At 49.7% G+C, this 27,123-nt stretch overlaps 1 long non-coding RNA gene across 1 annotated transcript in view; it reads left to right on the forward strand.

Annotated features, from left to right (window-relative positions):
- LOC144771505 (uncharacterized) overlaps positions 1–27,123 on the forward strand; it is a 150,699-nt gene that overhangs the window by 67,728 nt on the left and 55,848 nt on the right. Inside the window, exon 2 of the long non-coding RNA XR_013599314.1 lies at positions 7,984–8,044. This is a non-coding gene — a long non-coding RNA (uncharacterized LOC144771505). The remainder of the gene's footprint in view (positions 1–7,983; positions 8,045–27,123) is intronic.

Genomic DNA, 27,123 nt, shown 5'->3' on the forward strand with positions numbered 1-27,123 from the left:
GGGCTTGCTCCTGCTATCCTGTAAAGGGGAATCTCCCCAGACCTTGCTGGTCTGAACAAGAAGCCGATCTTCCCTTTCTGCGTGGGTTGCCTTTGCCAAGGCTTGTTGACTCCAATCCAGAAGCCGACACCGCCAACAGCGAGATCCTTCATGGGATAGTCAGTATCCAGCTCCTGTTTGTTGTCAATGCCTCGTGGTCCACGTGGCTGCAGATTCAATCACAAAAAATCCCTGTACCATGGACCGTGGCTAGCATGCGTCTAAAAAGCATAAGTACACAGACCCACCCCATTTCCATTTATGGTGAGATTTTGTCTTATGATTGCCAGTCCTCTACAAACCACTTAAAAACAAGGAGGATCCAAGTTGAGTTCAACTCGACAAGTCCACTGATGTCTGCCTAAATACGACAGTACATCCACCCACACTCAAACATCTAGAAAAATGTGTGGTGGAAAGGCTGGCACCTCACGGGCGAGCAACCGTCGGGGAACTTGGCTGATGTTACCAATTCGTTACCCCTTTCTCATCATCGGTTACCAATCCTGTTCCAAAGCAACATAGTGTACAAAGCAAGAAAGTGCGTGCAAAGGAAAGTGCTAAACAAGAGGCTAAATAGATAGCTCTTTGACGTGACCAGAAAATAAAAAGTGATATAAAATCATCAGCCACACTCACTATAAGACTTTATTAATCGTGCTAGTGTGAACTGGTGAATTAAAAAGGCTGGTAGCTTAATATCGCATACCAATACCTGACACCGATATGTTTCACTGCCCAACTGCTTTATGGCAGATTCATCAGGGTATTACCACTCGGTCACCGCACCACTGTCGGACATCTTTTTAGGGCACCTCAATCAGCCATGTCCTCTCCTACCAGCTGATCAGGCCAAAATCCGCCCTTAAGTCGATTGTAGCATCAATCGTATTTATAAGAAGCCAGGACCTTCTATCATCCCAGGAACGTGGCTGCAGAGATAAGCTTTGCATCTTCACCTGACTGCTCCCAACATCGCCTGGTTCCTTCCTGGTTCCATCCTGGTCACTGGCTAGTGACCCAGACTCTATCCCCTCTGCTTTCAGGTTCTTCAGACATCGATCCACCCGTGGATCCACCCGGACATCTTCCTCCTGGTCGCTTGCAGCACCTCCTTGCAGCTCTCCATAGGATTCGACGACAAAACCCGACACGACTTCACACCTAAGCACCAGGCTTCCCTGGGTGAGGTAACTCAAGTACTCTGGTGCTCCCGTGGGTAACAACTATCCAAGTGTCCTAGTGTAACTGGGTTTTCCCGTAGTCCACCCGGAAGTGTCCAAAATCAACTACTTTGTAAATTTTACGTTCTCATTGACTTTCTATGGTAAACCGCGTGTGTGTTTAGACACTGCAAACGCGTCCTGTGGGTCTCCTACTGCCAAGCCTTTGGTTGTCCTGTGTAGCCCCAGTGATTCTCTAGGTCCTAGGCCTATTCACCTTTCCTGAAGTGGTTCTTATACCACTTATTTAGTATATGGTTCGAGAGGCCCCTAGGGCAGAATTGTATTTGTGCTACTTATAGTATGCTTATTGAGTAACTTGTGCTGTATCTCGAACTCTGGCCTCACAAAGAGTACAGAGGTGTTGTGTTAGTAATAAATACATATATATTTGATATATACCTTGTGTGGTGTCCTTTCATTTGGTATTCAAGGGATTATAATTGGTAAAACAGCTGGCTTCACATGCTCTCTGAAGTTTTAGCTTAAGACTGCTTTGTCCATGTTTCCACTAGGATAGCTGGTCTATAAGGTTGACTTTACAACCATCACCATAAGGGTTGTTTGGACTGATACAGGGTGCCCACTAGAATATTCAACATCATATGCCAGGCCAACTTCTCACAGGTAGCACTTACTGATTAGCCAGTAGCAAGTACTCCAGTTGAGTAGAGGAATCGCACAAAAAGGTGGTGTCTTCTTGGATAAATATGACGGGCAGGGTTCATTCTGACACGATGCTCCTGTCACAAAAATTAAACGTCAACAGGAAGCACTTACAGATATAAATAAAGCAGGTGCCCGAGTTGAAGCTCAAATTCAGTAACGCATTCATCAGCCCAAAAACAATCGTGAGCGTTGTCGAGGCTGGGCAGGTGTGCTTTCTGCCCATATCTACCATCGAAAATTAGCTGTGATGCTGGATAGAGGCCAAAGCATCCTTGACTTTCACAAGCGCAATCCCCATGCAGTTCCTGTGACCAGGTGCTTCTTTCTCCTCATCTGCTGCTCTGATCAGTCTCTGACCTTTTATACACACACAAGAGGCATGTGAACTCGCATAGAAGCCCACCCGTTTGGCCCCGGCCACACACTAGCGGTGTGCACCGTCTTCCCACCATTTACGCACAATGATGGACAGCTCATTCAAGGGACCCCTGCGCCCTTTGGCGCGATGGCACAGTAACACACACATGGTCACTGGAGACAACTTTTCTGGCACTTTACGCAGCTGTAGTGTAGGAAAACACCATACATTTACCCAACGAGGTAGCACTTACTGATTAGCCAGTAGAAAGTACTCCAGTTGAGTAGCGGTATCGCACAAAACGGTGGTGTCTTCTTGGATAAATATGAAGGGCAGGGTTCATTCTGACACGATGCTCCTGTCACACAAATTAAACCTCAACAGGACGCCCTTACTGATATAAATAAAGCAAGTGCCCGAGTTGAAGCTCAAATTCAGTAACGCACTCATCAGCCCAAAACAATCGTGAGCATTGTCGAGGATAGGCAGGTGTGCTTCCTCCCTATATCTACCATCAAAATTAGCTGTGATGCTGGGTAGAGGCCTTTGCATCCTTGACTTTCACAAGCGCAATCCCCGTGCAGATCATGTGACCAGGAGCTTCTTTCTACTCATCTCCTTCTCTGATCGGTCTCTGACCTTTTATACACATTAGAGGCATGTGAACTCGCATAGATGCCCCGCCCGTTTGGCCCCGCCACACACTAGCGGTGTGCACCGTCTTCCCGCCATTTACCCACTATGATGGAGAGCTCACTCAAGGGACCCCTGCGCCCTTCTGCGCGATGGCATAGTAACACACACATGGTCACTGGAGACAACTCTTCTGGCACTTTACACAGTTGTAGTGTAGGGAAAACACTATACATTTACACAACGAGGTAGCACTTACTGATTAGCCAGTAGAAAGTACTCCAGTTGAGTAGAGGTATCGCACAAAACGGTGGCGTCTTCTTGGATAAATATGACGGGCAGGGTTCATTCTGGCACGATGCTCCTGTCACAAAAATTAAACCTCAACAGGAAGCACTTAAAGATATAAATAAAGCAGGTGCTCAAGTTAAAGATCAAATTCAGTAATGCATTCATCAGCCCAAAAACATTTGTGAGCATTGTCGAGGCTGGTCAGGTGTGATTTCTCCCCATATCTACCATCGAAAATTAGCTGTGATGCTGGATAGAGGCCTTTGCATATTTGACTTTCACAAGCGGAATCCCCGTGCAGTTCCTGTGACCATGAGCTTCTTTCTCCTCATCTGCTGCTCTGATCGGTCTCTGACCTTTTATACACACAAGAGGCATGTGAACTCACATATAAGCCCCACCCGTTTGGCCCTGCACCGTCTTCCTGCCATTTACCCACTATGATGGACAGCTCACTCAAGGGACCCCTGTTCCCTTCGGCGCAATGACATCGTAACACACACACATGGTCACTGGAGACAACTCTACTGGCACTTTATGCAGCTGTAGTGTAGGAAAAGCACTATACATTTACCCAACGAGGTAGCACTTACTGATTAGCCAGTAGACAGTACTTCAGTTGAGTAGAGATATCGCACAAAACGGAGGCTGAATGAATCCTGCCCTTCATATTAATCCAAGAAGACGCCCTCCATTTTGTTGAACAAGCCTAACAGTGAGACATCATGGCAGTAACTCTGGTTCCACTGTCATTCACAATCCTCACCGGTCAGACTTCTCATCAAGGAAAATAATAGAAGAGCCTATTAATATTGTTTCCAATGAATGAGGAGTGACCTTAGATACTAAGATCAGTTTGGAGAGAAATGTATCCATTACAAGTGGTGTGGAACATAGTAATAAGCTACGCGATATGAGATCTCCATCAATGAACTCTTATATCCAGTCATTCAAGCGCAAAAACAAATAAATACTTGCATTCCATTCTTTTACATTACCTAGTTTTTTTAGATAAAACTATACAGATACTTGGACGTCGAGTTCAATGATTGAACTGAACGCTTTTGACCAAATAGACAGAAGAATCATAAGAGTAAAGAGATTATAACCTACATCTTTTGGTATACCACTGGTGTGAACACCCTGAGGAAGGTTTAAAACCGAAACGCGTTGGTGGCAACAATGCTTTGTTAATAAGTGTAGGCTACAAGTGTGATAATTACAAACTGTAATTAGTTTGCTTACCAAAGAGTATTCATAACTGAAATATCTTTTACAGTAAAACTGTTGTGATTATTACTTCTCTGCACTTTACAAGAAGACCATACCTCATTGTCATTTTGTCTTTGTGGTTATATTTGTATAGAAAAAGATTTGTGATTAATGTTTTAAATATATGAGTATTGAATTGTATGCATGTTTGTCTTTTCATAATATTTGATATCAACTACAAGAAACAAAAAAGAATAAGAAATAAAAAAGATATATTTTGTAAAACAGGAGTATGAAGTATATCATTGTCCAGAAATCTATGATATGACTGCTGCACAACCGAATATTTAGCACTATGCCCAGTGTGAGTTTGTTTTCCAAATAAGTTGTTTTCCTTGTTAGGGTATATCCTTTTTTTAGGGGGCCTCTTTTGTTTTTCCAGATAAAGGATGCAAAGGCCTCCATCCAGCATCACAGCTAATTTTCCACTGTAGATATGCGAAAAGTGTCAGGAGAGTTGTCTCCGGAGACCATGTGTGTGTAGCTTTGCCATCGCGCCGATGGGCGCAGGGGTCCCTTGAGTGAGCTGTCCATCATAGTGGTTAAACGGCGAGAAGACGATGCACATCGCAAGTGTGTGGGCGGGGCTAAACGGGCATGGCTTTTATGCGAGTTTACATGCCTCTTGTGTGTATAAAAGGTCAGAGACTGATCAGAGCAGCAGATGAGGAGAAAGAAGCTCCTGGTCACAGGAACTGCACGGGGGTTGCGCTCGTGAAAGTCAAGGATGCAAAGGCCTCCATCCAGAATCACAGCTAATTTCCCACAGTAGATATAGGGAAAAAGCACACCTGACCAGCTCGACAAAGCTCACGATAGTTTTTGGGCTGATGAATGTGTTACTGAATTTGATCTTCAACTCAGGACCTGCTTTATTTATATCTGTAAGTGCTTCCTGTGTAGGTTTAAGTTTTTGTGGCAGGAGCATCTGCCTGAATGAACCCTGCCCTTCATATTTACCCAAGAAGACGCCACCATTTTGTGCGATACCTCTACTCAAATGGAGTACTTTTTACTGGCTAATCAGTAAGTGCTACCTCGTTGGGTAAATGTATAGTACTTTTCCTACACTACAGCTGTGTAAAGTGCCAGAAGAATTGTCTCCAGTGACCATATGTGTGTTACTATGCGATTGCACCAGGGCACCGTGGTCCCTTGAGTGAGCTGTCCATCATAGTGGGTAAATGGCAGGAAGACTGTGCACACCGCTAGTGTGTGGGCTGGGTTTCTATGCGAGTTGACATGCATCTTGTGTGTATAAAAGGTCAGAGACCGATCAGAGCAGCAGATGAGGAGAAAGAAGCTCCTGGTCACAGGAACTGCACGGGGATTGTTCTCGTGAAAGTCAAGGATGCAAATGCCTCCATCCAGCATCACAGCTAATTTTCCACGGTAGATATGGGGGGAAAGCACACCTGCCCAGCCTACAAGAAACCAATGAAAGAGAGAAAGTTGACAGCAGCATCTGAGTTACAACGTTTAACACAGCTTCTAATCAGGTCAAGAAGTTCATGCAAAAAACTGGGGAATCCTTAATGCCAATGGATTGGAACAACTGATGCTACTCTTCTCTTTTAAAAAAAAGTGCTAGTATTAAGGACATGATTGTCAATACACGCCCGAGGACAAGGAACCATGGTAATTAATTCCTGGAAAGAAATTCAATCTTTCCACCCATCATGGGCCATTATTCCTGTGGCTTCTGTAGGGCCTGTCCCTCTCCATGAACGGGAAAAGTATAGACATTGGCTTGACCTACCCATGGGAATTGCGAAAACACACCACATGTAACACAGAGAATGTTATCTATCTCTTGAAGTGTCCTTGCGACATGCAATATGTCGGTATGACAACCCAGAATGTAAAGACCCGCATCTTAGAGCATATGAGTACGATACTGTGCGGTAAAACCAATACAAATATGACAGCACACTTTCAAGAACAGGGACACAGTGAAACAGATCTGAGATGGACGGCGCTGGATAGACACTTTGTTCCATTATGTACCAGCAATGTGGCTGAATTCCTTTTAATCAGGGAACAGCGTTGGGTTGAACGACTAAAAAGTAGTACATGTGGTCTTAATGACGGTTTTCCTTGGTTCCAACTACTTGGTATTATGAGAAGATAATGTGAAGTAAATATCTGTACATCTATGTATGGATCAGGTCCATGGGAGAAAGATACTGAGTTTAGTGAATCTTGCATACATGTATATATGGATCTGGGCCAAGGCAGCATGAGGAAAGATACTAGGGCGGAGGGTGTCTATAAGACAGATGCACACCTTGGTAACCTAGACATACGTTAGCTGTAACATACCTACTTGGGTAGGAACGACTCCCTAGTCCCTAACCAATATCTAAGTAAGACCTATGATTGATTGCTTCATGAGATGACATATGCAGACTTAAAAACAAAGTTGACTGCAGATGACAACAATATTGAGATCGGTGCATACGGGTGTTCCAATTCATGTAGGGTAGTGATCTTAATGATACAAGAGCCCACATTTCGGACCTTTTTTTATTTGGTAGTCCGTTAATATATATAGTGATGTGCCCTATACATGAAGGCCCGCTGTTCTCAAATTTTTCAGTAAAGAAATAAAGAATTGAATCCCGTTTTTCTCCCCCTTTCTTTATTGATACTGACTTCAGACACCAGCAATACTGAGATCGGTGCACACGTGTGGGTTAATGCACGAACGGGAGGAACTTTAATCACACACGATCCCACATTTCGAACCTGTTTCTATCTGGTAATCCGCAAACACATGTAGTGATGTGCCCTACACATTAAGGCACGTTGTTTTTACATCGATCAAGAAAAGGAATAAAGAATGGGATTCTTTTTCGCCCTGTCAGTATTGATATTGCTGAGATCAGTTCAACTTTCACACATTATGTGACTCAGAATGAATTCGGGGCTAGTAGGATCTCACCTGATTAAGTTTCTTACAATGTTTCCCATACTGACACTAACATTGTGACTTCTTTAAGATGGGAGACACCATAGAGAGCAAAGTAGCGCCCAACCTTTAGTCTCTCTATGCTCTCTAGTAAGTTCCATGGGAGCACACCAGAGGCGGTCACGTGATCGGGAACCACATCTAGATATTGGCGTCTTGAATAAACGGACCACATCGTCGGAGGGCTGACAGTGGGAGCTAATACCCTGCTGCTTCTTGTGACTAGTAAGTGTTAATAGCCTTGTGCACGCAAGGAGAGGTCTAGCGGTGAAAGTTAAATCTACATATCAATCTGCCTTACTAGAGGAGGGTGGCCTGTAATGATCTTTGCCTTCCTCGAGAACCGCCTCCTTGGATAGCTTTTTGCCTTCCGAATGGGCAGGGATGGGGGCTGACAATAGATGGGCAAGACAGACTTGAGTTTAAGAGACAATGCGGTTGCAGTGCCATAAGTTGGGCATACATGAAGGGTACACTAACCAGCTTGAAAATAGGAATACTTTGATTCTGTGTTTTCCCCTCCATAGTGTGACGGCGAGAACACAGCCCCACGCAGCCCCGGGTTCAGAAAAGTTTTCATGAACTTGTGTGAGTATTATTGAAATGAGAAATGTCAATGGTAAGTACTTAAAGACATAATTACTGGTGATGAAAGGAATAATGTAGTCCAGTGTGACTTGGATGGAGAGTGTGGCAGCCTCTTAATGAGGGGGGTCGGTTTTTAATCTGCCTGCTTCAATCGTTTTGGTTGTGGCTTTTAATAAAACAATGTGGGGGATGCATGTAAAAAACTGGGGGAAGGAAGACTTGTATAGAGAGAGTGTGATAATATTCGCTTCTCACACCCCCTCTCTCTTGTCTTGATTCTGTAGGCATTTGTTCCCTCACATAAATTCTGGAGAGGTTCAGGAAATTGAGAAATTACCTACAGACAGAAACGACCAAGGTAAAAAACACCCAAGTTGGGTAAAGAATGAAAAACAGGGACCAACACCCTGATGAAAGCCAGTGCCATCCGGATGGAGGCGTAGTAGTGGCAGAAACATGTTGGTAATGGCAGTGGGAATATAGGGACCATTGCCTTCCCTTTAAAGCCCGATTTAGACATTTTTAATCCTTCCAGGGGTCTACAGATAGAATAAAAGCATTTATGTCGACCCCTAGGTTGTTTTAAATTAAATTCTGCCCTTTTTGGTCCTGTTATAGAAGGGAAGAGACGTCCCTTCTCTCTTGTTTTCATTTTCTGTTGTGTCACGTTTACGTGTTGTATGTGTAATTTCACATATTTCCCTTTTTATCTCGACCCTGACCACTTATCTTCGTCTAAAAAAAAATATTGCGCTCCATCTAGTGTGTTGGTCTGCACCTAGATGTATGATGCGGCCCAATGATAAAGCATGACACTGCAAAGTGTGTGAGGGCAGTATTAAGACATGTGTTATCTTCCCCTTTTCCGTTCTAGGGAGCAGTACATATCCTTTTGTCTGTCTCCCTTTATTGGATCACTATAGGACCAATAATCTCAATCTGTGTATGGACAGTATACAAATGAGTGTAATATATAGGGTTTCTCTGTTGTGTGAGGCCTTAACAATCCTGAAGGCAGAGTGCTTGGAATCGTGTGAGATGGTGCTCTGGCATGAGCTGAGCCTGTCTGCGGCTTTCGGGATCTATCCCTTAGCCGTTTCCATGATATCGCATACCATATACTCTTAAGTGCATTATAATCCTCGCGGTTAAATGCCAACTCTGGTATCGCTTTATCAAAACATGTCGAGTAAGGTGTCATACGAATTGGAATACTAACCCCTCGCCAATTCTGGCGACGGGGTTAGCATTCCACCCTTCTAGAGGGACACGACATGCATGTAACCTATAACCCGGTTAAAAGTCAGACAGAGCCTTAGCATCCACAAAATGGATGCTGCCACCGAGACACAAGTCTGCCCTCCTGCTGCTGGGAGTCCTCCCAGAGCAGGAGATAAGGACAAAGGGTTTCCTGCCAGGGGCGGTGCCAGCACCGTCCCAGACAGGGTTTTGTGTATTGTAGGTAGGCAGGGCTTTAGAGGAAGGTGACTGCACGTGGCACCCCGGTGCTCACTGTGCATAGGCTGGCTGGAACCAGTTCCAGGGACACTCCAGACCCTGTGCTGGGGAAAAGCCCGCCAAGGAAGTGGGTGTAACCACCCCCCTCCTGGTCCCACCCATAGGGCAGGACTTAGTCGCATGCCAGCCCCCTTTTCCCAGATAAAGGTAGAGACTGGCCCCCTTCCAAATCAGATCATCTTTGAATCCTGAAACTACTTTCCACGAAAGGAACTCAAGACTTCTTCCTAAGATTTCTCCCTTGTGACTAAGGAGTAGTCACCCTGCATCCGCAGGCACCATCTTAAGAACACTGCGGTCTGCTGCACGTCCTTCCTCCGGAATCCGACTGCCAAGCTCGACGAGAACCGGCTTCCCTGGCACCTCTGACCTCTACCTACATCATCAGTCACGCTGAGATTCGTGGGTGTGACGAGACCTCGAGGGACCGGCCATCTTCAAGACTGCACGACTTCTGCACAGCAAGCCCACCGAGTAATTTCCTGGTGAGTGCTTTGGGGTCCGAGAAGCCCCCACCCTGAGCAGCTCCAGCACCGAAGAGCAGCCCCCCAGCATCTCCACGATCGGCGTGGGGCCCTTCTGCTTTTGCTTTGCTCACCGCGTTGTTTGGCTACTAGCCCGCTGGCTTGTGGCCTTCTGAACGACGCCCGACGACATTTCTGCTGCTGGTCTGGTTGCTCCAGACTGGCCCTTGCTTCCCTCCATCAGAGAAGTACCCTGGACCCTCCTGGTCCGCCCAAGACGCCATTTTAGGTCCACCGCGTGGGCCTTGCATTTGCCAAGACTTGTTGCCCAATCCTGGGTCCAGCGACGTCGACAGCAAGAACCTTCGTGGGACAGCTCGCACCTCCATCCTGGTCGCCGACATCGCCTCCTGGTCCGAGAGACTGCAGAGCCCAGCAGCGCCCACTCACCTGACTGCGGTGACTTCGCCCGGTGCCATCCTGGTGCCCACTTAATCACTGGCTAGTGATTCAAGAACTTGGTCCCCTCTGCTTTCAGGTTTCCTTCTTCCTTGATCCAGGCTTGGATCCATCGAACTTTCCTTCACTGGTCGCCTGCCAGCAACTTCTTCCTTCCAGGCTCCTGGTCCGGCAACGAGATTCCCGACATCTTTGCAGACCTATGCAGCTGCAGCCCCTGGGCTAGGTAACTTCAGCACTTCGGTGTCCCAGCATAGCCTCACTATCCTAGGGTCAGGATCCACTGTCGTTTTCTCCCTACCAGGTCGGGTTCGCCCGTGAACACTAACTTTGCCTTTACTAGCTTCCATAGACTTTGTCCCGCATCCCGCGTGAGAGTGCACACTCTGCACCCGAGTCCCCTAGGTCTCCTAGAAGTAATCTAACGATTCCCTAGTCAAGTCCTAGCGATTCCAAAGCCTATTAGTACTGTACTTACCTGCTAGTAATTTCGCATTCCACTTTTAGAGTATATGGTTTTTCGTGCCCCTCGGGCATTTGTGTATAACATGCTAACTTAAGTATTTTCATAAGAGTTTTGTTGTGTGCTTAGCACCCTGTCCTCATAAAGAGTACAGGGTTGTTGTGATTCTAATAAATACATTGTTTATTTTCATAACACTTGTGTGGTGTCCTTTCACTGGGTGTTCAAGGGGTAATGTGATGGTAAAACAGCTGGCTTAACACGCCCTCTAGAGTCTTAGCCTTAGACTGCTCGTATCCATGCTACTAGGATAGCTGGTCTATAAGGTTGACTTACAACCAATCATCAATAAGGGTTGTTTGGACTGATATATAGTGATCACTAGAATAGTGAACACTGCACATCAGGCCAACTTCTCACATGTATGTTTAATCAGTAAATGCTACCTCGTAGGGTAATTGTATAGTACTTTTCCTACACTACAGCTCCATTGGTAATTCAGTGTATTTTGGAAAAGGTCTGGGACTATAGCCTGTCTTTTTGAACATGGCAGTCTTTTGGCTGTCTACTTGTCTTGGTGTAATCTCTGTACTATTTTTTGAGAGTCCTTTTGTTTGTAAATATGACTTACAATTGGTATTTACAAATGATTTTGTTTGAGTACAGTATGTGGGCTGTCTCTTGCTTTTGTTCTAAATGTTGATTTGTGGGTTGATTGTTCTTTTTTTTTTGAGTGACTACATTGTTTGTGGACTGGCAGAGGTGGTGATGCTTGTGAAGTACTTGTTTGAGTGAATAGTGACTGTGTATTTTGTGTAAGCCTGGCTTGCCTTAGCAAGCAGTGTTGTGTGGCCCCCTTCTTGAAAATGTCTGGAATGAGCTCAATTTGGTTTGTTGTCGTCATTATGTTCTGCAAATGTCAATGAAAGAATTACATTTCAAAATTCAACATATGCTAAATAGCTGCACGCTACCATTAAAAGTAAAACAGTAACAATGTATAGATGTGTGAATATTGCCACAATGGTAAAGAAACATTAGAATTATCTCTCTGTGTGCAAGTCTAACAATAAAAAGAGTTAGAAAAGGATTGCTAAAGAAGTAAACAGATGACAGTGGGGCTCCATCTCTTTCTCCCCAGTTATATCTAAGCATGGGCGGATCTAGCGGATCTCGCGTATGCGAATTGGTGAATTTATGGATTCGCAATCCGCAAAAATACGCGAACTCTCGCGGATTTGCGGATTATTACGTTTTTCTGTGTTGGCGAGCGTTCGCGAGGATTTGTGGACCATTTCGCAATTGCGAACTTACTTTTCGGCTTGCAACGGCCACGACTATGTTGTTTCTACGTCTGGATTATCATCACAGGTTCACAGCACCCTCTGTTTCACCACTGCCACCCTCTGGTACACCCATGCCACCCTCTGGTACATCCTCACTGCCACCCATTAGGTTTGTTTATCACTGTAGATTATGGGGGTGAAAAAAAGCAAGCACACCTGCCCTGCTTCAACTGCCATGAATTAATTTGGGGTTGATTAATGTGTCAGTGATTTTGAAACTTCCAGTCTGGCTGGCACCTGCTTCCTTCCTTATCTGTAATTTGCTTTCTGTTGCAGTGAAAGCAAGCACACCTGCCCTTCTTCAACTGCCATGAATTAATTTGGGGTTGATTAATGTGTCAGTAATTTTGAAACTTCCAGTCTGGCTGGCACCTGCTTCCTTCCTTATCTGTAATTTGCTTTCTGTTGCAGTGCAATTTTTTTTCACAGGACCTTTATGGTCTACTTGTAGCTATTCTATGAGCCTGCTGTTTGGGTCATAGCAGGGTCATAGAATAGTTGCAAATAGGCAACTGAACTCTGGAGGGGCCCCTCAGGAAGCACTAGAGTGAATGGTTACGAATGTTAAGTTTGAACTTTTGCACCTGCTGATTGCTTTCAGTTTAGCAAAAATCGTTTTTCTGCATTTTCGCGCGATTTGCGGGGCGCGAATCCGTGCGAGATCGATTTCGGAAGCCGCGAATGCGTGAGAATACACTATTTTTTTTGCGGCGTGTATGTTTGCGTGATTTTTTGCGTGTTCGCAAGGCGCTTGTAGCTATACGTTTGCGAAGTTACCCTAGCGGCCGTACACGGGCGCGGCCATCTTGTTTGCGTGACGTAATTCCATTTCCGGCCGCTATGTGTATACTCACAAAGTGTGCTGCTCGCTAGTACAATTTCGCGCGTGATCGCGAGGAAAATCTTGCGCGAACTTACCCACGCGGTCGTGAATGGGAGCGGCCATCTTGTTTCTCATTCATTGCTATGGTTCTGGGCATGCTTTCTGTATCCTCTCTGAATCTCTCTGAATCTCTGCCATCCTTTGCTTGTTTGAAGTTTATTTGATCTATTTTACTTATTATCTATCCCTCTATTTTTCTAGCTCTATATTTTTGTGTTTTCTGCTACTTTTTGTTAATTTTAAACTACTTTTTTCTTCCCTATTCTATTTCTTCTTTATTATTTAACTTCATTTCTGCCCAGACCATGGTAAAGGGAGCCGGAAAGCACCCTGAGAAGGGGAAGGGTCCCGCACCCCGTGCCCGGCTCCCGCGCGGGCGTTTGAGGGGGGAGCTAGTGATGCCACGGGAGATCTTTAGCGCGGAGGAGGTGGCCGCACTAATCTTCCACGTCCAGCGCCGCCTCCCCAAGACTATCCTGGGAGGCGGCAAGATCGCAACCGGCTATGGCATCCGGGAGCGCCGGAAGCGGTGGGAGAAGGTGTGCCGGGCCCTGTTTTAGCTCTCTGGGGTCCGGCGCACCTATAACCAGGCCACCCACCGCTGGACGGATGTCATGGACCGGGAACGGGACTTGCTGGACGCGCTCGGCGTAGAGGTCCCCGTGCTTTGTGAGTAGTAGTAGCTATTTCTAGCTATTTCATCACTACTCTGTTTCATCCGGCTCTGTTATTTGCAAATCTTTGTTCTTTACCAAGAGCAATAATGCTGCTGATTACATTGTAGGTAAATTATATTTCAAAATCTTCTATGCATTTCAGGTGCACTGCTCTACTTCTCAGTAGCCTTGCTTGCTACTATGCTTATTTGTTTTGTATTTTGTGTTCATTACATTGGCCTGAGAAATTATGTATGAGTGTAGTGTAAAGAACTGCGTAATGCTAGACACTTAGGGTCATATTTTCAATTACCGGCGCATCCCTGCAAAGTAGCAGGGATGCGGCAGTAATTGTGCGCCATGCCACCACCACCACCCATGGGCCCAAAACGTCACAGAAGCCTTACGCATCTGTGCCGTAAAGGCGGCGCATTGCTGGAGTTGCGTGCCAACGATGGCGCAGCTCCAGCAATGCTCTTGGGTGCCCTATCTCCCCAATGCTGCATCAAGCCGTACGTCGGCTTCAAGCAGGCGCAGGGTTTCAATCACGCATCATTGTCCTAAAAGTGACTGATTGACATCTTGTAGATTTCCCTCAGCCACTTTTAGGATTCGTTCCTGCGCAGGAACGCCCTCCCTTGCGCCGGAACGCCCCCTGATGGCGCAGGGCTTTACAACGTGATGCATGTCCCATATGCGTCATTTTTTTTTTTTATATACGCCGCACCATGGCGGCTCTTTTGTTGTGCCGCTGCGTCACAAAAGTCACGCAACAATGGAGGAAAATGAGCCGCAAGGGACTTCTAAATCAGCCCCAACAGACTGAAGTCCAGTACTTCCTTTAGAAACATGGCTATAAGAAGAAATAGTGGTGGTGGTCGGTGGATTGATAGTTTGAGTATTCACTGATCTGCAAGCACGATGGACTTTGTCTGTCACTTCGCGTGCTGCGGACTGCTGCCTGCCAGGCCTAGGCAAACCTTTTTAGTAGTCTTTTTAGTGAGTTACATAGGAACTTTCAAAGTCAACGGTCCGCAAATCAGGCAATACGAATAACGTAGTATACCACATGAGATTGGTCAATATATCCCGTGGAATAGTTGTCTATCTATTTGCTATTTCTCCAAAATATTTTGTTATTGTTCTTTTGAAATGTTTGATTTGGTTGACAAATCTCATCCATGTTTTCTGGTCTTTCTTTCTTTCATGTTGTACATCAGCTCCCCCCAAGGGCAAGAGGACACAGGAGGAGGAGGAGGGTGCTGTTCAGGAGGATGCAGGCCAGGATCGGGCAGGCGAGGGCTCCTTTGCTGGCCCCAGTAAGTTTTAATTTTAATATAGAGTACCTATTTTTTCCTAGCGTTCCTCATTTGATTTTTTCTAAATCGTCTTTGATCTTCTTGTAGACTGGATCTAAATTCTTATCCTGCCTCGACTATGACTCCCTGTGGTATTACTAGATTATTCTTATTAGTCTGTCTGTGTAGCTAACTAAAGATTGCACATTTGGCAATTCCATTGGACTCCCATTCTAGTCATCAATAGCTCTATGCACTGAGTGCAGTCCTCTGGGATTGTCCATAATGTCTTTTCAAGTCTTCTAAATGTTTATGCTTTGACAATTGCCAACAATAAAAAGGTGAATGACCACCAAGAAAGAATAAGATACTACTTTACTTTTGGTTTGGATAGTAGGACAATCCATTCTACTACTGTTGCAGGGACAAATCTGCACAAACAGAACTATGGACACTAAATAATGCATTGCTTAGCTTATCAATTATAATAGGTGCTGTTAGACTTTCCACATACCTCAGTGATAACAGACTTTGTAGTTGAACCCCCAATCTCCTTACTGACTAGATAGTGTGGCAGAGTCATTTAGCTCCCAAAGTCACCGATGATTGATCCCCAATGATGATTAGATTATCCAACGCAGGACAAGAGTACGGAGTCAGAGTCAAGAAGTGTCAGAGGCACGGACTCATGCTTGCAAAAATTCCAAAACCTTTAGCTCATCCACTCTAGTCTGGAGGACCAAAAACCACAGAGTCTATTTAAGTTTAAAAGCTTTATTAAAAGTAAACACATTTATTAAAATCAACTTTGTCATAAAACTAAACGTTTAACTGAAAATGGAAAAGTGCTTAGTGCTGACGATTAATTGGACACATTTCTTGTGGTCGAGCCGAGCTCTCACCTGGTTTGAACTTGATCCTGCTCGTGTTCTTAGAAGTCAAGCTTCTGTCTGTTAGGAGAAAAAGTGGTGCGTGTGTTGGACACGGCCTCGTGGCGTGGTCCGACCGCGTCCGCACGGAGGGCCCAGGACGACATCGGCCCTCCATTTACCTACTATCGACCCCCCTGACACGCACATTCACGAACCATCGGCGCGAGCAGCCTCCCCGGCCACCGACAGCTCTCCCCCTCCCCGGTACCCCGGCGGAACCTGCTCGCCAACGCTGCCAGCCTGGCACCCTGACCAGGCCACCCTTTCCGGCCCGACTCCATCTTGGGATCCTCACGCCCCGAACACGTGGCCGCAGCCATCCCGGGCCCGGCCCCAGCGAAGCCCAGACCTTGAGGCACCAGGATCCTCCTAGGTGGTAAAGTGGTCACTCGACCAGATCCTGGAGGAGGAGAGCCTCGATGGGCCTCCCATCGCCCCCGGACGCCTGGTATCAATCGCTCTCCAGGCTCCCTGGGCGCTGGCTCCGCCCCCCTGCTGGGTGTCTGGACACCTTCATCCCGGCCCCTCTGACCCCCAGGCGCGAGGGTCCGGACATCAAAGCCCTCCAGTCCTATATCTGGGCCAGCCCCGGATCAAGACGGCAGTTGTATCTGGAGTCGAAGCCCTGCTGACCTCGTCACGGCTGATCCTGATCCGAACTCTTGCACCTGGAACTATCTTCGAGGCCCTGCTGACGCTGTCGCGGCCTGTCCAAGCTGAACCACCTTTGAGGCCCTGCTGACGCTGTCGCGGCCTGTCCAAGCTGAACTATCTTCGAGGCCCTGCTGACGCTGTCGCGGCCTGACCAAGCTGAACCACCTTCAAGGCCCTGCTGACGCTGTCGCGGCCTGTCCAAGCTGAACTATCTTCGAGGCCCTGCTGACGCTGTCGCGGCCTGACCAAGCTGAACCACCTTCGAGGCCCTGCTGACGCTGTCGCAGCCTTTCCAAGCTGAACTATCTTCGAGGCCCTGCTGACGCTGTCGCGGCCTGACCAAGCTGAACTATCTTCGAGGCCCTGCTAACGCTGTCGCGGCCTGTCCAAGCTGAACTATCTCCGAGGCCCTGCTGACGCTGTCGCGGCCTGAACCCTTGAACTATCCACACACCAGTGGGTGCCAAGACTGTGCCGCTACCCCCTTTCCCCGAGACCACGACATTACGGATCCCTCGATCCTTGCCGCTATCCTGCCAAGAACTTGCTTTGAGTACTTATATAAAGATTCGTGTGAATATCCTTCCTGTGTGGTGTCTATCTGTAAGTAGTGTGATTGCTCTGCTGTTACGATTGTAGGAGAGGAGCCTCGCCAAGGAGGCCTCCCTACGGCGCTCGGCCTATTCCAAAGTGAGAGGTGGGACTCGGGGCGGACAGTCAGACACCTTCTGTCGCCCCTGGGGTCGCCTTCCCAACATTGGTGGCAGCGGTGGGATCCGAGCCCGCGCAAATCGTACAGCGAGTAACACGTCACTACTGACAGAGACCCACAGCCACGATGACTACTAAGGAAGCCGGAACGACTGCAGAATTCCAGAAAGACCTGTTAGAGGAGTATACCCATAAAGAATTTAAACAATTTTGCAAAGACTTGGGTATCGCTACCACCGGACTAAGCACAAAGGACGATTTCAAAGAAGCGCTGCAAACCTGGGTAGAGACCAGAGAGTCCCCACCCCGAACGAACGATGACATTATCCGAGAAGTACCCGCCAGTACCGTCATAGCCCCCATAGAGGAAAGAACCGCCAACAGGGACCCGGGCCTCTCCCACGAAGACGCCCGGGAGCGAGAGAGGAGTCGGCTCCATGAACTAGAGCTCGCCCGACTCCGGCTGGACGGAGAACTACAATTAGCAGAAAAAAAAATGGCCCTTGAACATCTGCGATTAGAGGGAGATCTGGAAGAAAGGCGTCGGCAAAGAGAATTGGAAGAAAAAAAACTCGCATACGAACACGAGCGTGGCCTCAAAGAACTCCAAATCAAAGCCAAACTCGAAGAGGCTGGCGCCACGGTAGCCCGGAACCCCCCACCTCCTGCCGACCCAAAGGTCCACATCCCGAAGGATATCGTCAAGGAGTACTACAAGAATGACGATATCCAGCAATGGTTCAAGGCGTACGAAGTTGCCATGACCGCGCACCGCATTCCGCGAAAAGACTGGGGTGCCGGCTTATGGGGGAGATTAGTCAGCGAAGGAAGAGACACCCTGCTGGAGCTGGCCGACGACGTAATGTCCTCCTATGACCACATGAAGGACGCCCTGCTTGTCCGGTATGGCCTCACCCCCGAGATGTACCGGCAGAGATTCAGAGACTGCAAGAAAATCCTCGGTACCACGTGGGTCGAGTACGTGAACTTTTATAGCAGGGCCCTGGAAGGATGGATAAAGGGCAGCAAAGTGTCCACCTACGAGCAGCTGTTCGACCTCATCGTTTGGGAGCACCTCTCCAACAACTGCTTTGTCGAGCTCAGACAGCATCTACTCGACAGCAAGCTAACCGAGCCCCAGAAACTCGCCGTCGAGGCGGATCGATGGGTGAGCACCCGGGTCCCCCGAACACCGATAGGAGAAACCGGTCAGGGCGGCCGGGGGCACCCCCGCCAGCGGGGAGGCGGAGGAGGACAGAACCAGAGCCGAAGCTTCCCGCCAGCCTCGGGCCGGGGCCCCCCTCCAGGGTCCCCCCCGAGTAACCCTTCGCCGTCCCTGAAGAGGGACCCCCCAGCACGGCCGGGGCCCCACCCGAACATTACTTGCCACAGATGCCAGCGGACCGGTCACTATGCCAGTGACCCCCTCTGCCCCATGAACCAGCGTCCCGGCACCACTGGGCCTCCGACCCGCCAGTTCGCTGCTGCAGCTCTGGGAGAAGAGGGAGAAGAAGACGTAGAGGTCTACGAGGAAGAACAAATCGAGTATGAACCGGCCGCCATGGCCCTAGCCTGCCTGGGCAATAGAGACATGGTCCCCCAGGCCCCGCTACCGAGCAACACTCGAAAATACCGTCAGTGGGTCCACATCAATGGACGACGGACCGAAGCCCTCCGAGACACGGGAGCCAGTGTGACGGCCGTCCGCTGCCACTTGGTGACCCCCGAACAGATCATCCCGAACGTACGCTGCCGCGTGAGGGCCGCCGACAACTCCGAAACTCTATGCCAGATGGCCCGAATTCCCTTCGAATGGCGGGGAGTGTCGGGCACCCTCAAGGTGACCGTCCGGGACGACGCCCCCGTGGACTGCCTCCTTGGGAACGACCTCGAGAGCTCTCCCTGGGCCCAAGTCGAGCGGAGAGAGCACCTAGGAATGATGGGACTACCAGAGTGGGTCTGTGCGACGACCCGATCTATGGCAACCCGAGCCCCGGCAGCGACCGAGGCCGCCCCGACCGAAGAGCCGGAGTGGCCCGAGCCACCACCCTCTGCCATCCCTGAAGAATGCGACTCCGAGACCAGGCCCTTGGAGCCCGGAAACCACCACGAGCTCAGCAACATCCCCGAACTCGCCCAATGGCGCCAAGAGGGTGGTCCCACCCGAGAACAGTTTCGGCAGGAACAGAAGACCTGCCCTGCACTCGAGGGGACCCGCCAACAAGCCGCTGCCCAAGCTACCGGGGACACCTCAGGGTCCCACTGGGTCTACTGGGACCACGACCTCCTATATAGTGAACAGAAAATTGCCGAGCTGGGGGCCAGCCGAGTGCTAGTGGTTCCCCTGCGATTCAGAGACTTCCTTTTGAACCTGGCGCACGATGTGCCCCTTGCAGGGCACCTGGGGCAGGACAAAACTTACAGCCGCCTGGTGACCCATTTCTACTGGCCCAAAATGCGCACTGATGTACATAACCACTGCCGCACCTGCCCGACATGCCAAGCCAGCGGAAAGAGCGGGGGGAAGGTGAAGGCCCCGCTCCAACCTTTTCCAGTAGTGACCACCCCCTTCGAGCGAGTGGGAATAGACATTGTGGGGCCCCTGGACCCTCAAACCTCGCAAGGGCATCGCTTCATACTCGTCCTGGTGGACCACGCCACCCGCTATCCTGAGGCCATCCCCCTCAGAACCATCACCGCTCCCGTGGTGGGGCGAGCCTTGATGGGGATCTTCTCCCGAGTAGGATTCCCCCGGGAGGTCGTGAGCGATCGGGGCACAAACTTTATATCTAAGTATATGCGGTCCCTGTGGCAACAGTGCGGGCTCACATATAAGTTCACCACCCCGTATCATCCCCAAGGGAATGGACTTGTGGAGCGGTTCAACCGGACACTCAAGGGAATGATCCAGGGCCTAGAAGAGCCACTACGACGCAAATGGGATGTCCTGCTGCCCTGCCTCCTGTTTGCCTATCGGGAGGTGCCACAGAAATCCCTGGGGTTCAGCCCCTTTGAACTCTTGTACGGACAACCTGTCCGAGGTCCGCTCAGCCTGGTCAAAGAAGGCTGGGAAACTACCGTCTAAGGCGCACCACCGGATGTCTACCGGTACCTCCTGACCCTCCGAAACCAGACTCGGAAGTTCCGGGCCCTTGCAGAGGCCAACCTGGAGGCCAGTCAGGAGGACATGAAACGCTGGTACGACCAGCACTCCTCCTCCATCGAGTTCGAGCCGGGCCACCGGGTCTGGGTCATGTCCCCGGTCGAACCATGTGCTCTCCAGGACAAATGGTCGGGGCCCTTCAAGGTGATCGAGCGCAAGAGCCCCGTCACTTACCTCGTGGATATGGAGTCTCCCCGGAACCCCCTCCGGGTTCTGCACGCCAACCGGCTCAAACCTCATTTTGCCCGCACAGAACTGAGCCTGCTGCTCGCTACCGACGATGGGACCGAAGACGACTCCGAGCCCTTGCCCGACCTCCTAAAGTGCACTGAGAAGGACGGCTCCGTCGAAGGGATCTCTCTCTCCCCCGACCTGACCCCCGCACAGCGCCGAGACTGTCAGGAACTGTTGGGACAATTCACAGATCTGTTCTCCCTCACCCCCGGGGTTACCCAATGGTGTGTCCACGATGTCGACACCGGGGACAGTCAGCCAGTACGACACCGGGCCTACCGGGTCCCCGACCGAGTTCGGGCCTGCATCCAGAAGGAAGTCACCAAGATGCTGGCCCTGGGGGTAGTCGAGCCCTCCGACAGTCCCTGGGCCAGCCCAGTGGTCCTGGTCCCCAAGGCCGCCGCACCTGGCACCCCGCCAGAACTCCGGTTTTGCGTCGACTACCGGGGACTGAATGCTGTTACGAGAACCGATGCACATCCCATCCCCCGGGCCGATGAACTGATCGACCGCCTGGGGGCCACCAAGTACCTCAGTACCTTCGACCTCACCGCCGGGTATTGGCAGATCGGCCTCACCCCTGGCGCCCAGGAGCGTTCAGCCTTCTCCACACCCGACGGCCACTTCCAGTTCAAGGTGATGCCCTTCGGCATGAAAAACGCCCCGGCCACCTTCCAGAGACTAGTAAACAAAGTACTGGCGGGGCTAGAAGAGTTCAGTGCCGCCTACCTAGACGACATTGCGGTCTACAGCCTCCACTGGGCTGAGCACCTGAAACACCTCTGGGAAGTCCTGACAGCCCTCCGCCGGGCCGGGCTAACTGTGAAGGCCAGCAAATGCCAGATAGGCCAAGGGTCCGTGACCTATCTGGGACACCAAGTGGGGAGCGGCCAAGTGGCTCCCCTCCAACCCAAGATCGACGCCATCCTAGCCTGGGAACCCCCGGTCAACCAGACCGCCGTCCGAGCCTTCCTGGGGCTCACGGGGTACTATCGGCGTTTTATCAAGAACTATGGGAGCATTGTGGGGCCCCTCACGGAACTGACCTCGAAGAACCGGCCACAGAAAGTGCAGTGGACACCCGCGTGTTAGGTGGCCTTCGAGACCTTGAAAGCAGCCATGTGTACTGCCCCTGTGCTCCAGGCCCCCGACTACAGCCGAGAGTTTGTGGTCCAGACCGACGCCTCGGAACACGGCATCGGGGCGGTCCTATCGCAAATGGACTCCGCGGGAACTGACCATCCTGTGGCCTTCATCAGCCGGCGGCTGCTAGCCCGAGAACAGCGATGGAGCACCATCGAGAGAGAAGCCTTCACTGTCGTGTGGGCCCTCAAGAAACTCAGGCCCTACCTCTTCGGCACCCACTTCCGGGTGCAGACTGACCACCGGCCCCTAAGGTGGCTGATGCACATGCGTGGCGAAAATCCCAAACTGCTGCGATGGTCCATCTCCCTCCAAGGCATGGATTTCACTGTGGAGCATCGCCCTGGCAGTGACCACGCCAACGCTGACGGCCTGTCCCGGTTTTTCCGCCTCGACAAATAGAGCCCCCAGGAAGATGGGTGACTCTCCCCGCCTTCAGCTGGAGGGGACGTGTGTTGGACACGGCCTCGTGGCGTGGTCCGACCCCGTCCGCATGGAGGGCCCAGGACGACATCGGCCCTCCATTTACCTACTATCGACTCCCCTGACACACACATTCATGAACCATCGGCGCGAGCAGCCTCCCCGGCCACCGACAGCTCTCCCCCTCCCTGGTACCCCGGCGGAACCTGCTCGGCAACGCTGCCAGCCTGGCACCCTGACCAGGCCACCCTTTCCGGCCCGACTCCATCTTGGGATCCTCACGCCCCGAACACGTGGCCGCAGCCATCCCGGGCCCGGCCCCAGCGAAGCCCAGACCTTGAGGCACCAGGATCCTCCTAGGTGGTAAAGTGGCCACTCGACCAGATCCCGGAGGAGGAGAGCCTCGATGGGCCTCCCACCGCCCCCGGACGCCTGGTATCAATCGCTCTCCAGGCTCCCTGGGCGCTGGCTCCGCCCCCCTGCTGGGTGTCTGGACACCTTCATCCCGGCCCCTCTGACCCCCAGGCGCGAGGGTCCGGACATCAAAGCCCTCCAGTCCTATATCTGGGCCAGCCCCAGATCAAGACGGCAGTTGTATCTGGAGTCGAAGCCCTGCTGACCTCGTCGCGGCTGATCCTGATCCGAACTCTTGCACCTGGAACTATCTTCGAGGCCCTGCTGACGCTGTCGCGGCCTGTCCAAGCTGAACCACCTTCGAGGCCCTGCTGACGCTGTCGCGGCCTGTCCAAGCTGAACTATCTTCGAGGCCCTGCTGACGCTGTCGCGGCCTGACCAAGCTGAACCACCTTCGAGGCCCTGCTGACGCTGTCGCGGCCTGTCCAAGCTGAACTATCTTCGAGGCCCTGCTGACGCTGTCGCGGCCTGACCAAGCTGAACCACCATCGAGGCCCTGCTGACGCTGTCGCGGCCTGTCCAAGCTGAACTATCTTCGAGGCCCTGCTGACGCTGTCGCGGCCTGACCAAGCTGAACTATCTTCGAGGCCCTGCTGACGCTGTCGCGGCCTGTCCAAGCTGAACTATCTCCGAGGCCCTGCTGACGCTGTCGCGGCCTGACCAAGCTGAACTATCTCCGAGGCCCTGCTGACGCTGTCGCGGCCTGAACCCTTGAACTATCCACGCACCAGTGGGTGCCAAGACTGTCCCGCTACCCCCTTTCCCCGAGACCACGACATTACGGATCCCTCGTTCCTTGCCGCTATCCTGCCAAGAACTTGCTTTGAGTACTTATATAAAGATTCGTGTGAATATCCTTCCTGTGTGGTGTCTATCTGTAAGTAGTGTGATTGCTCTGCTGTTACGATTGTAGGAGAGGAGCCTCGCCAAGGAGGCCTCCCTACGGCGCTCGGCCTATTCCAAAGTGAGAGGTGGGACTCGGGGCGGACAGTCAGACACCTTCTGTCTCCCCTGGGGTCGCCTTCCCAACAGCGTGTTAAAAATAAAAAGCAAGCATTCATCAGTTGTGCCAAAAAGTGCTGCAAGACAACAGCCTTCCCTGGAAAAAGGGACATTTTTACTTTAGAGTATAAAGTTACAAATTATTACATTGTATTTCGTTTTTTTAACATTTCTTTATTCCTCCTAGACCAAATATTATATAGTAGTGAGTGGTGTATTTCTAACATTCTTAAATGTACTTTGTAGGTGTAACATCTGGTGGCGGGGCCAGCGCGGAGGTGGTGGTGTTGGACGAGGACTCTGGGGAGGATGCGGTGCAAGTGATGGACGGTTCACACGGTGGTGGCGGGAAGAGGTAAGCTATATATGGAGAGCAGCCTGGGTGGGTGAAACAGAAACTGTATGTGTGCATATACTTTGAATGGATGGATGCCTGGAGCATGGTATTATCTGACTCTTAGATAGCATATGTGTATCTAGAGAGAGTAGATGGTCACTGGATGAACTAAGTGTTACCTTGAAGAGCATGTAACACCGCACCCGCACGTCCGTTCCAGTGTAGGGAAGGCAAGGAAAAGAAGTTGTAAATTTGTCCAATACTACCATGAATAGTAGCAGTAGTTTGTATTGCAACTGCAAGCACAGCATATATCCGGTTATTACGGTGGACACTCCGTACCTCTCTTAATAACTTTAGTTTAGTAGTAGTACGTCATTCATGTGTGGGTGTATCACTGTTCACTCAATAATAAGCAAAGCACCTAAAGTCATCCCATATGTCATCAAATACATCCCATGTGAAGTGATAGATAATCAAATTATTTAGCTTCTTCATTTTCCTTTTCTAGTACTTATTTGCACTGTAGGGTGAAAGGTAAATTAATTAAGCAGTAGCCCTTGTAACAGAGTATTCTCAGTGCCACCCGTAATAGAAAAGTAATAGCTTCACCACCTGCATGTACTGGACCGGTACAGTAACGCAAGTCTGTCTCACTCATCATGGTGTGCGTCTGTTTTTCTCGGGTGCAAGTTCACTGCGCTGGCATTCTGCCGGCTTGCATAAGATAACGTAAAAATGTTCCTAAACAAGAGAGAAGAAGAAGAATAAGACTGGTGTACTGTCATAGTCGACTGTAATGGAAGTCCATAGTGGTCGTAGAATTTGTTGATTAAACTCCCACTAATGTTAGAGCAAGGATGCAGAAGTGGGAGGTTAGATAGATACTGTCCTCAATAGTTATGTACTGTGCTTTCAATTTGCTACTTGTACTGTGACACAACTTTCGGCTCAATCACTTTGTGTTATTAAAGTTAAGGAGCATTGGTTACAGACTATGTCTTTCTTTCTTCATATAGTTGCTCGTTCCAAATCGACATCACAGAGGGAGTAGGCTCGAATGGCCCGGCAACGGAGGCTGGATGCCACTGTCGCCGAATATCGGCGGCTGGTGGCCCTGGAGGAGGAGGACACGCAGTCAACCGGTGGAACCACAACATCCTCCACTGGGACAGCTGCATCCTCCTCCGTGCCCCCACGGGCTGCCAGACAGCGCAGTGCTCCAGCGGTACGGAGCCGGGCTACCAAAGCCAACCGCCACCGCCAAGCAGCAAAGACATCAGCTGCCCCCCACAGGAGTTGCAAGGCACGCCAGCGCCGCTTATCCCTAAGAATGTCCTACTTGGAGCAGGAGGTCCTTAGCTACAAGAACTTGGTGGAGGGCCTCCGCTTCGACCATGCCACCCTCCGCAAGGAGTATGATGCCCTGGCCGCTAAATTCAACAGCACCCTCCAGTAGTGTAGTGTCCCTTGCCCTTATTTTAGAGACTTGGGGGGGGGGGGGATTTGGGAGTTGGGTTCTTTTTGGGACTTTTGAAAGACAATCGTTGGGGTTAGGGAGGGTCTTGAGGGAGATTATTTTGTTAGGGCTACATAAATATAATTTTTTAAACTTTATCTTACCATACCTGTTTTTTACTGCTTTTGAGTCTGGTGGGTGGGGGTTTGACAGTAAGTTTGTTTTCCTAAAGAGTCCTAGGACTTTAGTAGTACTACCGTCAATCTCTCGTCTAGTCCTAATAGTCCATTATACTACCTCCCACCAAACGCTTATGTTACCTGTAATTTGTGTTTGAAAGTAGGGCTAGGCCCAGGGCTGGCTCCACGGGAAATGGGGATTAAGGTTGGCAATCCTGGGCGGATGAAATGTCCTCATTGCGGTGGTACTAGTGGTGTGACACAGTGGCAGTTGCATGCCTATGGAAAAAAAGAAAACGAAACCTGGTTTGTCCTTACTGTAGCATTACAACGGTTACGGTACGATAGAGAATATAGCAGGTGACAGTACACTAGAACAGTGCCACAATGTAGCCTAACAAATGGTAAAGTATTGCAAGTATAACTAGTACTTGCGTTGAATTTATTTGACATTGGCTCCTACTACTACAAGAAATAGTACTGAAGCTGAGTAAGTCTAGAATATATCCTCGGATTCCTTCACCAGCCTGTTGCTATGACCTTATCCTCCCCAGCAAGTGTGTGGAATTATTGATGTCATTTAGTCACACATCAAGCAAAACCACACAGCCCGGGGGAAGAGGGTTAGGGTTTGGAAAATGGATGGGAATGGGGGGTTCTTTTTGGGTAGGTTTTGTTGAGAGAAGAAAAAAAAAGCACAGCATGGACAAACAATAATTGAAGATAAACAAATCTGGGATCAATTTAGAAGCAGAGAGAGATCCAAGAAATGAAGTCACACTCATAGAAGAAAACAATGGATACTGTATCTGTATGTTGTTGGAGTTGTCCTGTTGAATTTGGTAAGTAAGTTGCATGCAGCAAACAATTCCTCTTATTAGCAGCACTCCTCCATTCCAGCTGACGCTTCGTCCATCAATGTTGGTGACCACTGACAGAAGACACCCTGTCCACTGCCTGCCTGGCGGATGTTGAATTGCGGCTCGTTAATGTGAAGCCTGACTCCATCTTTTTTCCCCATTGCACAGACTGAAACCGGCCTGTAATTATTGAACGGAAAACAGGAAGTGCTATTACAATACCACTGATAAATAAATATAAGGTATGTACGCTGTGTGGTGCAAAAAGTCACACTTTGATTTTCCTAATAGACAGTACAATATTTTTGAAATTGCGTACTCTGTCTGAGTCACCTTTTGAAGGATAAATAAGTATGGCCAAATTAATTTAGCGGATCTTTTCCCTCAAGCTCGGTGTTAGACCTGGCACCTTGGCGTGAGTTTCCCTTCCACTTTTTGCTGTTGTGCCTCCAATGTTTTGATGGTGTCTGCTACTCAAGGC

The sequence above is a fragment of the Lissotriton helveticus genome, chromosome 8 (genome assembly GCF_964261635.1).
Source record: "Lissotriton helveticus chromosome 8, aLisHel1.1, whole genome shotgun sequence".
NCBI classification, from domain to species: domain Eukaryota; kingdom Metazoa; phylum Chordata; class Amphibia; order Caudata; family Salamandridae; genus Lissotriton; species Lissotriton helveticus.